This window comes from Moschus berezovskii, chromosome 14 (assembly GCF_049115385.1).
Source record: "Moschus berezovskii isolate FMDL1 chromosome 14, NW_MosBer_1.0, whole genome shotgun sequence".
Lineage (NCBI taxonomy): Eukaryota > Metazoa > Chordata > Mammalia > Artiodactyla > Moschidae > Moschus > Moschus berezovskii.
The window spans coordinates 22503125-22518096 of NC_142473.1; positions in this window are offsets into that span (position 1 = coordinate 22503125).

The following is a 14972-nucleotide window of genomic DNA, read 5'->3' on the forward strand; positions in this document are numbered from 1 at the left end:
GAAACCATGACACTTGTGTAGAGTGTGCACACACTTACTTAATCCCAAAATAAGGTGTAGGAAGCAGATTGAAACTTGAGGGCTCTGGCTGGTTTCTTCTGACCGCCACCCACCCACCCACCCAGTTTGTGCCCCAGCACACGCCAAGCATTCTTTCTAGTGCCTCTAGCTTTGCATAGCTCTTGACTAGGGTAAAGGCTGCCACTGCTGAGGAGAGTGCACAGTTGAGGGAGGAAGGAGCCCACTTGGCATCCACGGAGCCCTGGCATGGCATCCAGAGTGGGTGAGGGTGGCCACTACTGGGTCTTGTGGAGGCAGCAGATCAGAAGTGGTCTGGAGCTTTAACTTGTGCTCGGGGACCATCCCCCAGCATATGCAGTGGCCTGAACTGAGTACCCACTTGGCCCCATCTTTTTCCAGTGCTGTTCCCCCTGGGATGAAGATGCTGGTGCTGGGAGGAGGGGAGAGTCACACTAAGAGGGGGAGGAATCAGCTTGATATTATCCTTAGGGCTTCTGCTTCAGCACCTCGGGACCTGACCCTGCCCTTGATAGGGCAGTGACAGCCACTGAGCATAAGAGAAACCCTGGCTCACACATGGCTCTAGCTCTAGTCACTCCGTCTTCAGCCCTACCTCCCACCAAAGTGGTAGCTGCCAGCCCTTCCTGGAGGAAAATGTGATCCATGCTCACTTCAGATCCATAGGGACCCTTGCACACAAGGACACCACTTCAAGACCAGGATAGGTAGCTACTTCCTAATCTCATAGAGACAGAGAAAGTTAAGCAAAATAAAGAGAAATTTATTCTAAATTGATAGAACAAGAAAAAAGAACCCTGAAGAAACAACTAATGAAACATAATTTACCAGATAAAGGGTTCGAAACACCAATAATAAGGATAATAACTGAACTAGGGGAAAGAATAGATGAACACAGAAATCTAACAGGCAATTAATACAAAATAGGACAAGTCAGCGCTTAAATAACTGAAATGGATAACATACTAGAGGAATTAATAGCAGACTGGATCATACAGAAGAATGCATAAGAGATCTGGAAAATAGAAAATGGAAATCAATCAGAACAGCAAAAAGAGAAACAAATTTTTTAAAGTAAGAACAGTTTAAGGGACTTCTAAAGTACCATCAAGTATACTAACATTCACATCATATTTAAATGCAGCAAGGAGGGGAAAAAAGAGTCACATAAAAGAGAACCTTGTATATGAAGAAGAAAAAAAAAATCAGCTGACTGTTTTCCAACAGAAACTGCAGGACAGAAGGGCATGGTATGATATATTTAAAGTGCTGAAAAGGAAAAACCTACAAACTAGGATACTCTACCCAGAAACATTATTATTCAGAGTTGAAGGAGAGATGAATGACTTCTCAGAGAAGTAAAAATGAAAAGATTTCATCAACACCAAACTGACCCTAAAAGAAATAATGTCCATCCTTTAAGTGGAAAATAAAGGGGTATAACAAGAAGAATTTATAGAAAAAGAAAAATCTCACTAGAAAAGGCAAATATATAGTAAAAGCTGTGGATCAACCATTAAATAATCTAGTGTGAGGATTAGAAGGAAAACATTGTAATATCAACTGTAACTACAATAAACAAAGGACAAACATGAAGATGAAAAATGCTACATCAAAAACACAAAACTTGGAGAAAGGAATTAAAAAATATATATCTTTTATAGTGTCTTTGAACTTAAATGACTATCATTTTAAAAGCAAGTAGATATAATTACAGATCAACATAGATGAAACCAATGGTAACCACAAATCAAAAATCTACAATAGCTAAACAAAAACTAGACAGAAAGGAACTAACAAGCTGAAGAAAATCATCAAACCACAAGTGAAGAAAAAAAAAAAAGGAAAGAACAGAAAAAAATACAAAAGCAACCAGAAAACAAGCAACAAACTGATAATAAGTACATATCTATCATCAATCGTGTCAAATGCCAATGAACTAAATATTCCAAGGAAAGACATAAGGTGGCTGATTGGTTTAAAAAGGATCCATCTCTATGCTGCTTATAAGAGACCCATTCAGAGCTAAAGATGCACACAGACTGAAAGTGAGGAGATGGAAAAAGATATTTCATGCAAATGTGACAAAAAAGTAGTGGTACCAATACTCGTACCAGACAAAGTAGACTTTAAAACAAAGTGTGTAATAAGAGACAAAGAAAGGCATTATATAAATACACAAGAAAAGGATATAACTTTTGTTAACATATATGCACCTAACATGGGCTTCCCTGGTAGCTCAGCCGGTAAAGAATCTGCCTGCAATGCAGGAGACCCTGGTTCAGTTTCTGGGTCAGGAAGATCCCCTGGAGAAGTGATTTGCTACCCACTGCAGTATTCTTGCCTGGAAAATCCCCATGGACAGAGGAGCCTGGTGGGCTACAGTCCGTGAGGTTGGAAAGAGTCAAACATGACTGAGCAACTAAGCACAGCACACAGCATGCACCTAACATAGGAGCAACTAAATATACAAAGCAAATATTAACAGACATAAAGGGAAAAATTGACAATGATACAATAATAGTAGGGGACTTTAACACCCCACTTACGTCAGTGGACAGATAATCCAGATAAAAAATCAAAAAGGAAACAATGGTCTTAAATGACACATTAGAGTAGTTGGACTTAATAGATATATATGGGACATTTCATCCCAAACCAGCAGAATACAGATCTTTTCAATGCAGGATACATCACTTTCTAGACCACAGAAGTGTCAACAAATTTAAGAGGATAGAAATTATATCAAGCATTTTCCACAACCACAATGATAAGAAACTAGAAATCAATTATGTGAAGAAAAATTGGAAAAGGCAAACACACAGACACTAAATTATATGCCACAAAAAGAAAAGAAAAGAAAACAATGGGTCAATGAAAAAATCAAAGAGGAATCATGAAATACCTCAGAACAAATGAAAATTAAAACATTTTTCTAAAATCTGAGACCCAGCAAAAGCAGTACTAACAGGGAGTTTTATAGTGATAAAAGTACCTCAAGAAACCAGAAATAAACAACCTAACCTACCTAAAGTAATTAGGAAAAGAAGAACAGACAAAGCCCAAAGTCACCAAAGGAAGGAATAAAAAAGATAAGAGGAAATAGAGACAAAAGATAGGAAAGATCAATGAAACCAAAACTATTTTTTTTGAAAAGATAAGAAATATATAAGCCTCCAGGTAGGCTTGTCAAGAAAAAAAAGAGGACCCAACTAAACATAAAAAGAAAGAAATTACAACTTGTATCACAGAGATTTTTAAAAATCATAAGAGAATACTATGAAAAGTTACATGCCAAAAAAATTGGAAAGTCTAGAAGAAATGGATAAATTTCTAGAAATAAAATTTTCCAAGACTGAATCAGGAAGAAATAGGCAATTGAGACAGATCAATCCCTACTAGTGAAATTAAATTAGTAATTTTTAAAACTCCCAACAAACAAAAGTCCAGAATTGGACAGTTTCACAGGCAAATTCTACCAAACAGTTAAAGAATAACTAATACCTATCCTCAAACTATTCCAAAATATTGAGGATGAGAGAATACTCCCAAATTCATTCTATGAGGCCGCCATTACTCTGTTACAAAAGCCAGAAAAAGATACTACGAAAAAGAAAATCACAGGCCAATATTTCTGATGAATATACATGGAAATATCCTCAATGAATATTAGCAAATTAATTCAATAATATTAAAAGGATCACGTGTGCTTAGTTCCTCAGTCATGTCTGATTCTTTGCGACCCCATGGACTCTAGCCCACCATGGGATTTCCCAGGCAAGAATACTGGAGCAAAATGATCATACACCATGATCAAGTGATATTTATTTGAGGGATGCAAAGATGACTTAATATCTGCAGATCAATCAGTGTGGTACACTGCATTGACGAAAGGATAAAAGTCATATGATCATCTCAATAGACACAAAGCATTTGACAAAATTCAGCATCCACTTATGATTAAAACTCATCGAAAGTCGGTTAGAGGGACCATATCTCAATATGTCCACATCTCAGTAAGTCAATTTATGACAAATCTTTGGGATTGGAATGAAGCTCATACCATATTCTACAGTGAAATGCAGGAAGCTTTTCCTCTAAAATCATGAGCAAGACAAAATGCCCTGTCTCACCACTTCTATTTAACATAGTATTAGAAGTATTAGAAGTCCTTAGCCACAGCAATCAAATAAGAAAAATAAGGTGTATCCAAAATGAAGCAAAGAAGAAAACTGTCACTATTTGCAGATTACATGATACTATACATAGAAAACGCTGAAATCTCCACCAGAAAACTATTAGAACTAATGAATGAAATCATTACAGGATTATTGCAGGATATAAGATTAATATACAGAAAGTTGTTGCCTTTTGATTACTCCCTCAAATCTGAATGAGAGCCTTGCTGGGTAGAGTTTTATTGGTTGTAGGTTTTTTCCCTCCATCACTTTAAATATATCATGACAGTCCCTTCTGGCATCCAGTTTTTGCTGAAAAATCAACTGATAGCCTTATGGGAGTTCCCCTGTATTTTATTGCCTTTCCCTTGCTGCTTTTAATATTCTCTCTTTTTGTCACAGTGTGTCTTGGTGTGTTCCTCATTGTGTTAATCCTGTTTGGGATTTTCTTCATTTCCTGGACTTGAGTGACTGCTTGATTTCCCAGGTTAGGGAGGTTTTCAACTATTATCTCTTCAAATATTTTGGGGGGACCCTTACTCTCTCCTCTCCTTTGTAACCCCTATAATGTGAATATTAGTGTGCTTGATGTTTTTCCAGAGGTCTCTTAAACTATCTTCATTTTTTTTTTTCATTCTTTTTCCTGTTCAAGGGTAGCGATTTTCTCTACTCTGTCTATCCATTTTTCTGAATCATTTGTCTACTGTGGATTCCTTCTAGAGTGTTTTTTATTTCAGTTATTGTGTTCTTCATCTCTGATTGTTCTTTTTATTTTTTTAACTCTTTATTAAAATCTTTTAACTCCTCAGTCTGTGTATCCATTCTCCTCCTGAGTTCTTTGATCATCTTTATGATCATTACTCTGAACACTTTCTAGGGTAGATTGCCTAGCTCCTCTTCACTTAGTTCTTTTTCTGTGGTTTTATCTTGTTCATTCATCTGGAACACATTTTTCTGCTGCCCCTGTTTGTCTAAGTTTCTGTGTGTATTTTTATGTATGTGGTAGGTTAGTTAGTTACATTTCTTGACCTTGGAGAAGTGGCCCTCTGTATTAAGTGCCCTAGGTGTGTTAGCAACACACTTCTCTCTCATTGTGCAAGCTATACACTCTCGGGGTTCCCCCTAAGGGGGCTGTGTGGGTTCTTCTGTTGCGGTAGGCTGACAGTGTGAGTTCTCTGATAGACTTGGTTGGCTCCTAGCCTGGTTTGTTGCCAGACTCTGCCTTGTGTCCGTGGTGCTGGCTGCTGTCTCTAATTCCTCCAGTCCTGTGGGGCTCCTGTAGTAAAACCCCACTGGTCTTCAAATCCAAAGGCTCTTGGGGCTTATCTTCCCATTACCATATCCCTAGGCTGAGAGTGTGATGTGGGGCTCAGAACTCTCATGCCTATGGGAGAACCTCTGCAATATAATTCTCCAGTTTGTGGGTCACCCACCCAACAGGGTATGGGATTTGATCATATCACATGTCTGCCCCTCCCTACCCATCCCGTTTTGGTTCCTTCTTTGTGTCTAGTTGTAGAAGATCTTTTCTGGTGCATTCCAGTCTTCATCAATGGTTCCTCTGAAGATAGTTGTGATTTTGGTTGCTCATGACAGGAAGTGAGCTCAGGGTTTTTCTACTCTGCTATCTTGACTGCTCTTCCCACCCTGTCTTATAAGCTACTTTTTTTCTCTTAATATTTGGTAAACTTTAAATATCTTTTTACAGCACAGTTCTCAATGATGTACTACAACTCTATGGAGCATACCCCTGTAGCAATGAACTCACTTAGCTCCCAGATCTTGGTTTCCATCACCGTACTCTAATAAAGGAATGAGGGCTTCTTGGATAAATGGCTGATTTTAAGATCATGGCAAGAAAGGCATAAGATAAGCCTGGAGCATCTTATTATGCCAGAACATAGAGAATACTAAAGAAAGGACGGAAGAAGGAAGGAAGGAGAAAAAGAAAGAAAGGAAAGAAAAAAGTCCACAGTGCCAAAAGGGTACTGGAGCCAGCTGAAGAAGCTCCCAATGGCCAAAGATGAAAGAGTTTGAGCAACGAAATAGAGTATTCAATTTATATATATATAGTTATGTATATCTCTTCCATAAATCTCTGCTGATAAGAATAGATTGGATAAATAAATAAATGTGGGAGAAGAAACAAATCTGTGCAGAAGAGTCCCAATAATTTAGTAGGTATTCTGCCCTCAAGGAGGTAGAACACAATTACCGACTCCTTAAGTGTGGGTCGCGCATAGTGATTTTCTTTCAACGAGGGCAGTGTAAAAGGAGGGCAAAAAAAAGATGATTAAGGCTAACACCAACGGCAGTAAGTCAGGGTAACAGTGTGCATTCCTGATATGATGTGATGAGACCAACACAGTAGCTCTGTGTTCTTTTTTCCAAAAAGACGTGAGACCAAACAACACAATGAGGGAAAAATCAGACAAATCTAAGTTGAAAGACATTCTATTGATACAACATACCTGACTGGTACTTCTCAAAATTCTCAAGATCATTGACAACAAGGAAAGCCTGAAAAATGGCCATAGCCAAGAAGAACTTAAGGAGACGTGATGAGAGTGTCTCAGATGGGATCCTACTTCTAATAGGACATTAGGTATAAACTAAGAAAATGAATAAAGCATGGACCTTAGTTAATATTAATGTATCAGTATTGTTTAATTAACTGCAAAAAATATACCATAAAAAGTAAGATAATCATAATGAGGAACTGGGTGTAGGATATATAGGAATTCTGTACTAGTTTCACAATGACTCTGTAACCCTAAATTTTAAATCTTTAACAGTTCAAAATTTTATTGTAAAATATTTGAAAATATTTTAAAAATGACACAAAAGATGCATCATATTTAACTATATATTATGCTTGGTCATTTAAGTAGTTTCTAAATTTTTTATTTTGAACACATTTATGATTAACATCCTTATGATTAAACCCTTGAACACGTATGCTATAATTTCCTTTAGGATTAGTTTGTGGAAGTGAATTTGGAGGATAATAAGTGTGCATATTATAATAGTATTAAGGATTTTGATTCAAAATACATAATGAGGCACTTTCAACTGAAGACTAACTGAACTTCAAATAACCATCATGAGGAGAGATGGTCAGATCTGGAAAGGACTGTTGTTAGATATTTTTCCTGTTCAAGTCAGTCACATCAAATGCTGGGCATTCAGGGTTTTTCTTGCTTGCTTGCATGTCTTCATCTTCGCAACAGATGAATGAGCCTGTTAAGGTACCAGCCTCCATCATAAGGCTACACTTCCTCATGTTGAGTTTAACCAGCCCAGTATTAAAAAAACCAAAGTAGAAAAAGAAATGCTGATCTTCAGATATCCAGAGGACATGAGCTGAGCCTTCCTAGACTTTATCAGGCCATCAGACTAAGAAGAGTATTTTAGTGGTTCTAAATATGAGAATCACATTCTGTGAATCTCATACTGTGTCCTATGGAACCAGCAGCATCAGCATCAATGAGAAACCTGTTAGAAATGCAGATTCTCAGGCCCCACCCTCACTGTACTGACTTGGAAGTTCTAGGGTTAGTTCCAGCATTATATGGGTTGTGCTCTTTTTTTTCCTTTGAGAGGTATATACACTTGAAATTTGTAACAGCTTTCAGTTCAGTTCAGTTGCTCAGTCATGTCCGACTCTTTGCGAAACCATGGACTGCAGCATGCCAGGCTTCCCTATCCAACTCTTGGAGCTTGCTCAAACTCATGTCCATCGAGTCGGTGATGCCATCCAACCATCTCATCCTCTGTCATCCCCTTCTCCTGCCTTCAATCTTTCCCAGCATTAGGGTCTTTTCAAATGAGTCAGTTCTTCGCATCAGGTGGCCAAATATTGGAGTTTCAGCTTCAGCATCAGTCCTTCCAATGAATATTCAGGACTGATTTCCTTTAGGAAATCTGATTTGACCTCCTTAAAGTTCAAGGGACTCTCAAGTCTTCTTCACACCACAGTTCAAAAGCATCAGTTCTTCGGTGCTCAACTTTCTTTATAGTCCAACTCTCACATCCAAACATGACTACTGGAAGAACCATAGCTTTGACTAGATGGACCTTTGTTGGCAAAGTAATGTCTCTGCTTTTTAATATGCTGTCTAGGTTGGTCATAGCTTTTCTTCCAAAGAGCAAGCGTCTTTTGATTTCATGACTGCAGTCACTATCTGCAGTGATTTTGTAGTCCAAGAAAATAAAGTCAGCCACTGTTTCCATTCTTTCCCCATCTACTTGCCATGAAGTGATGGGACCAGGTGCCATGATCTTAGTTTTTTGAATGTTGAGTTTTAAGCCAGCTTTTTCACTCTCCTCATTCACTTTCATCAAGAGGTTTTATTAAGATAAAATTCACATACCACAAAATTAATTTAAAGGATATAATTCAAGTTTTTAGTTTTGTGCCACTGTCGCCACAATCAATTTTAAAGCTTTCATTACCTCAAAAAGAAACCCTGTACACTTTGGCTATAATCTCCTATCCACCTAGCTGCACAAAACCACTGCTTTCTCTTTTCCTGTCTTTATAGATTTGCCTATTTGTATAAGTGGAAACATAAACAATATGAAGCCTTTTGTGTCTGGTTTATTTCACTTAGCATAATGTTTTCAAGCCCATCCATGTTGTAGCATATCAGTACTTCATTCCTTCTTATGGTCAAATAATATTCTATTATGTGCATATAGCACATTTTGTTTATCTGTTCATGAGCTGATGGTCATTTGGGTTGTTTCCACCTTTCAGCTATTGTGACTAGTGCTGCCATGGACATTCCTGTGTAATATGTGTTTTCACAAGCCCTTCAGGTGATTCCAGTGCATGCTAGTTTTTGAGAACCATTATTGTTGTTGAGAGGGAACAAGAACTAATTCAAGACAGTTATTTTTCATAAATAGAGAGCACCATAGTGCAAAGGAAGAACCTAGGCAGTGGGATCCGATGGTGTGTGCCCACCCAGGATGCTGCCACGCAGGGAAAGGTGGGGCTGAGTGGCTGAAGGAAAGGAAGCCCTGGTTAAAATTCAGTTGCTCACTTTTTGACCACAAGGCCTCCCTCACTTCTTTCCCAGTGTGTCATTATGTTCTGAAGGTCACCCAGGCTCTTGAGTATTGAAGCTTCACTTCAAAGTTTCACTGACACCTTGAGTTTCAATAGTTCTCGAAATTTTACAAAGCTTTTCTCTTGACACTGTCTTTATTTTCACGCTGTCAGTATCCTCAGGTGAGCCAAGTAACTCCATTTTACAGATAAGGTCACTGAGGCATAGTGCATAGAGTCATAGAGCAGGATGCAATAAACCGGGACCAGTCTCAGTTCACTGACTCCTCTATTCACTCCAACAGTGGTCCTCAGCCCTCGCTACACATTGAAATTACTGGAGGGTCTTTTTAAAAACACTATTTAGACTTCACACTCAGAGATTTGGTTTGATTGCTGTAAGGTGGGACTTAGGCATTGAGATTTTTCAAAGACTTCCTGGGAGATATTTTTCTAATTTTTTTTTTTTTTAACTTTTCCTTTTGAAATGACTTTAGACTTACAAAAAAAAAAAAAGATGTAAAATGGTACATACAAAGAAGTCCCGTATATCCTTCCCCCAGCTTTCCCAAATGTTAAGGTCTTACATAAGCACCATGTAATTATCAAAGCCAGGTATTAACATTGGAACATTGCTATTCACTAATCTATAGACCTTAACCAAATTTCATCAACTGCAATTTGGGTTAATTTGAGTGCTCCATCTCCTTGGTGGCCTTTAATCTTTTCCAGGTGATTTTAATGTGCATTCAGGGTAAGAATTGCTAGAAGGACAGTAGAGTCCTGCACTTGGTTTTCTAAATGTAGACTATACGATGTACTTCCCCCCATTCTCTGACATGTAGGAGCTGTTTCTGAAAATCCACTGAATTTCTAAGCTATTGTTATGCTGCTGATGGGATGAATCATTCGAAGACTTCTATTTCTTATGAAGTGTCAGTTGTTATATCTGCCAGGAGGAGAAATGAGGCTAGTTATATTCACAGCAAGGTTACTGGCACCCAGGTGAAAATGGAAAATGGTGCATTGGAGAAGGGAGAGTTAAAGAGCCTTTCAATATTAACTCACAACTCAGTGATTTGGTGATCTTTGCTGAACAGAATGGCCTTCTTTGGATGTAAATGTCTTGAATGCAATTTAGATTTTAATTAGAGATGTGCTGAACCTTAATGTGGAAGTATTTATATAGGGAGACCAAAGATGCTAAACTGAAAACCTTGCATTTCTTACAGATGGTCTGTTAAATTAAAAACTGTCTCTCAACCTCTAGTCTTGACCCTGCCATTGCAAAGACGACTCATCGAAGCATTAGCCTGTCAGTTATCCTGAGTGATTGGCTGGGTGCTCCAACTGGATGTATCACCTATAACTTATTAAGCTGGGTAATTTATAAGGGTTTTTATTTTTATTTTCTCCTAAGGTAGTTGAATTATCTTTATCCAGTTTGAATTTTCAACCTCATCTGCTTATTATCTGCTCTGAGTGAAAACAAACCTGTGTGTCTCTGCTGTGTGCAAATTAGCCTGGTTCCCAAGGCCCCGAGGTTTAACAGAAACCTGTCTATGAGTAAGTAAAAATGTTATTAAATTCAAAGCCACATCACCAGCTCTGGATTCCTCTAGGCTACAGATGTTCACTGTCAGCAAATACTTCCTCTGTGAGACACCAGCTTGGAAGCATTTGAACCCAAAGGTATTACATGTGTGTTTATATCAGAAATTGTATACAGAGACACATCCATGCTTTAGCTTCCCAGAGGAAGCTTGCTGTAGTGGTGTCAGACAGCTGCCGGGATCGTGGCCTTGTGGGTCCCTGCCCAGGACACTCTCTCACAAAGGGAACACAGTGGGCTTTTGAACACAAGTCTTCGGCCAAGAATGCCCTCTCCCTGCACTTCTCACCCCTTGTTTTCCTGCACTGTTACCACCTCCTCTCAGAATCTTTCCTTGATTTCCTCCCCCAACCTGAGTTAAAAGTCTTTTCTGTATACTTGCACAATGGCCAGCGCTTATCTTGTGCTGCAGTTAATGTTTGCTTGTCTGGGGTCTCCATATTCTAGCACCCAGCCCAGTGCCTGCTCCACAGTAAATGCCTAAGACAGGCTTGTGTGTTTGGTGGGAGACCCAAGAGGGAGGGGATGTGTTTACACATAGCTGATTGGCTTCGTTGTACAGCAGAAACCCACACAACATTGTAAAGCAATTATATTCCAGTTAAAAAAATGACGAATCACAGCTCCTTATTCAGCCCTACAGTAGCCGTTTGCTTCCGTGTCAGTCGCCAGCTCTCAAGCTTTGCCAGCCAGTTCTTCAGATGAGTCCTGCTCAGATCCACCCTCTTTCCAGGCAGGGAACAGCCCCCGGGTGTTCTGGAAGACAACAGGGGCCAGGTGAGAGGTGGGGATGTTTGCAGACCCCACACTGGAGGTTCCCAGCGTGGGGTCTGCTCTTCCTTCCTGGCTTTTCAGATGAACAGGTTATTCGTGGTGGAAATAGTCCAGACCCTTTTAAGGTTTCAAAGACTCAAGACTGGAGTTTCTTGCTGAGGAAAGCTCTTGTTGCCTTACAATCCTTCTCTGCCTCCTCTCTGTAACCACCCCCATACCTGCCGGCCAGGGCTTGGTAGGGTGCTTCAGACTATAGCCTGGCTGTCTGGGTTGCTCAAGTTTTCTTTCCTCTCTTCCCTATTAGAATATGTATCCATATAGGAAGGTCTTTCCGGTTCCTCTAGCCCCTTCTTACTGAACGTTCTGCATGAAGAGACCCGTCCCCCTCCCACCATGTGGAAAGCTCAGCCTTGCAGGGACCTCCGCCCCGTCACACTCCTGACCCCGGCTGACCAGACCAGGGGTGAGGCCCAGCCTAACACCAGCAAACTGTCTGGGATATGAGAGAGAAGATAAACAGCTGGTCAGCAAGAGTCTCTTGCAGGGAGTTTAAATGAGGGAGCCTGGAACTGTGCCTTGGAACTGGGTGGATAAGTCCTGAGACCCCTGAGCAGTAGGACTTGAAGGGGGCCCAGCGGCAGGAGCCTCTGTGCTTTTCTTTCCTTCAGCATCACATCTTATCTAAAGTCCTACACTAAAAAGAATCAAATTTTCCCTTTTCTTTTTTTCATTTTAACCTAAAAATATATGTCATTGCCTCCGGTATCACAATTGTATTCTTCTGAGGCATCTGATAATCTGTAGGTCTTATCTGGAATAAGATAAGACCTTTATCTCTTCAATAGACTGTGTCTCCAGCTGATTAAAGCAGACACTACATTATTGGGGCAGCTCTGAAGATCTGCTGGAAATGACTCTCTTGCTGGAGGTTCACCATTCTGCTTGTGCTTGTGGTACACACGTGGGCACACAAGTCAGGTTTACAGGCGATTAAATGAGGCCAAGTGAAAGGAGCACGTTCTTTACTGTCAGAGTGTTGTGGCTGTTTGTCTGAATGCCTCCCAAGCCACAGTCATCAACCTTGCTGAGGAGGCAAAGGAAGGAAATATTAGGAATCAATGGGTCCAGCATTGAAAGGGTTAGGAATTGTTTGGTTTAGTATTAAAAACTGTGATTGCTGGGCTTCAGAATGATTGCAGCTTAGATTGTGTAAAGAAGAAATACAAACAGAAAATCTTCACTGCTGCTGCCGCTGCTAAGTCGCTTCAGTCGTGTTCGACTCCATGTGACCTCATAGATGGCAGCCCACCAGGCTCCTCTGTCCCTGGGATTCTCCAGGCAAGAACACTGGAGTGGGTTGCCATTTCCTTCTCCAATGCATGCATGCTAAGTCGCTTCAGCCATGTCCAACTCTGTGCAACCCTATGGACTGTAGCCTTCCAGGCTCCTCTGTCCATAGGATTCTCTAGGCAAGAATACTGGAGTGGTTGCCATTTCCTACTCCAGAAGATCTTCACTATTTTGTCTTAGGTACGTGTGCTCGTGTTCACTCAGTCGTATCCTATTCTTTGTGACCCTATGAATTACAGCCCACCAGGTTCCTCTGTCCATAAAATTCTTCCAGCAAGAATACTGGAGTGGTTAGCGATTCCCTTCTCAAGGGTATCTTCCCAAGTCACGGATTGAACCTGTGTCTCCTCCATTGGCAGGCGGATTCTTTACCACTGAGTCATCTGGGAAGCGCCAAATGAAGAGACCCGTTAGCATTATGGGACATTGAATAGAGTTTTTTTAATGCAACTTTGTGACTCTCTGAGCAACTTTAGAGAAAAGCCAACACTTTCAGCAAGGGAACAGGTGTTAATTTGGACTCTGTGTCCTGGGAGGCCAGCGCATAGGTTTGCCGGGTGGTTAAATTGTGGTGAGACCATGCTCTGCTGTGCCAGTAAATCTTTGCAGAGGTCTGAGAAGAAACCCCTTGGGAGTTTGTTTGATCAAACCAAATCAAATTATGGTTTGATTTTTTTTTTTTCTTTACATTGGAGAGTGTTATTGAGTTCTCAGAAAATGGAAATTAGCCCTGCTCAAAGAGTCTTAAGAAGCTGCCTTTTAAAAAAAATAAAAAAAAGTATGGTTTTTTCCTGCCTTCCTCTATACCAGGGACAGCCACCGGCACCAGTGGGATTGCTGCATGGGTGCCTGGAGGAAGGGGGCTCAGCACCCTCGTGAGGAGGTGACGTGGCATCAGGTGCGTGAGGGGCATGTGGAGACGAGTGTTTTTCCACATAAACAGCACAGAACAGGATCGCAATAATTAGAAGACAAACCTGACTTAAGTTTTTTTTTTACTGTTTCTTGATGACAATTTGGCAGTGTATATCAAAACCTGTGAATTGTGTGTTTCTTTCTCCAGCAATTCCACTTCAGCAGTTTATGCCAAAGAAATAAAGTATATGGAAGGGGCTTCATTTCAGCCTTATTTCAGGAAAACCTGAAAACAACATACATTTCTAACAAACATATGAACACCTGGCGAGAGTGAATGAGTAAGTTATGGCAGATTCACAGAATGGTATGCATCCATTAAAAACTTCACATCCATTAAAAAATAACTTTGTGATATAAAAATATATTCATAAAATAATTACATCAAAAGGGACATAGATACAATAACACACAATTAACTGATAAGTAATTCTATGTCAGAATTATGAATCATTTTTCTTTCCTCCTTCTTTCCTATCTGCATTTTATGATTTTCACCAGCATTTATAATTTTTTCTTTAAAAAAGAAAAGAAAACCAAACTGCTTATGACTACTTGTAAAAAGCAGGAAACTTTGTGTCACTTCGTGGTGTGTGAGTAGAAGAGTAATTGCGTAAACGGAATGTCCTGGGCTAGAAGAGCTAGAGAGAAGGGAGGAGCAGAAACTAAGACGCTTTTACAGGAAAACTCCAAGTTAAGGGATGCAAAGAACAAGGGAATTTATTTGTCTTTCGTGTCCAGGGTAAGCACTCCTGGCAGACAGGCGGTGCTATCCATTTCCTGCAGGGCTGGGCTCCTTCCGTCCTGAGGCTCTGCTTCTCCAGTGCTTTGTCCTTCATTGCGAGTGCTGGAGGTGCTGTGCACCAGAAGCGGCCCATCACAGTGCATCCCCCTGGTGAGAGTTTCATCCATGACCTGACCTAACTGCAAATGTGCTGTGGTTGGAATGTCTATGGCTGGCCTCGATTCTGCTCCTGTGAAAAGTGGGCAGAGAGGATTTTGGGGGTCACTGTTAATCTCCACTAGGGGTCTATGAGCTGAGTGTAGGCAC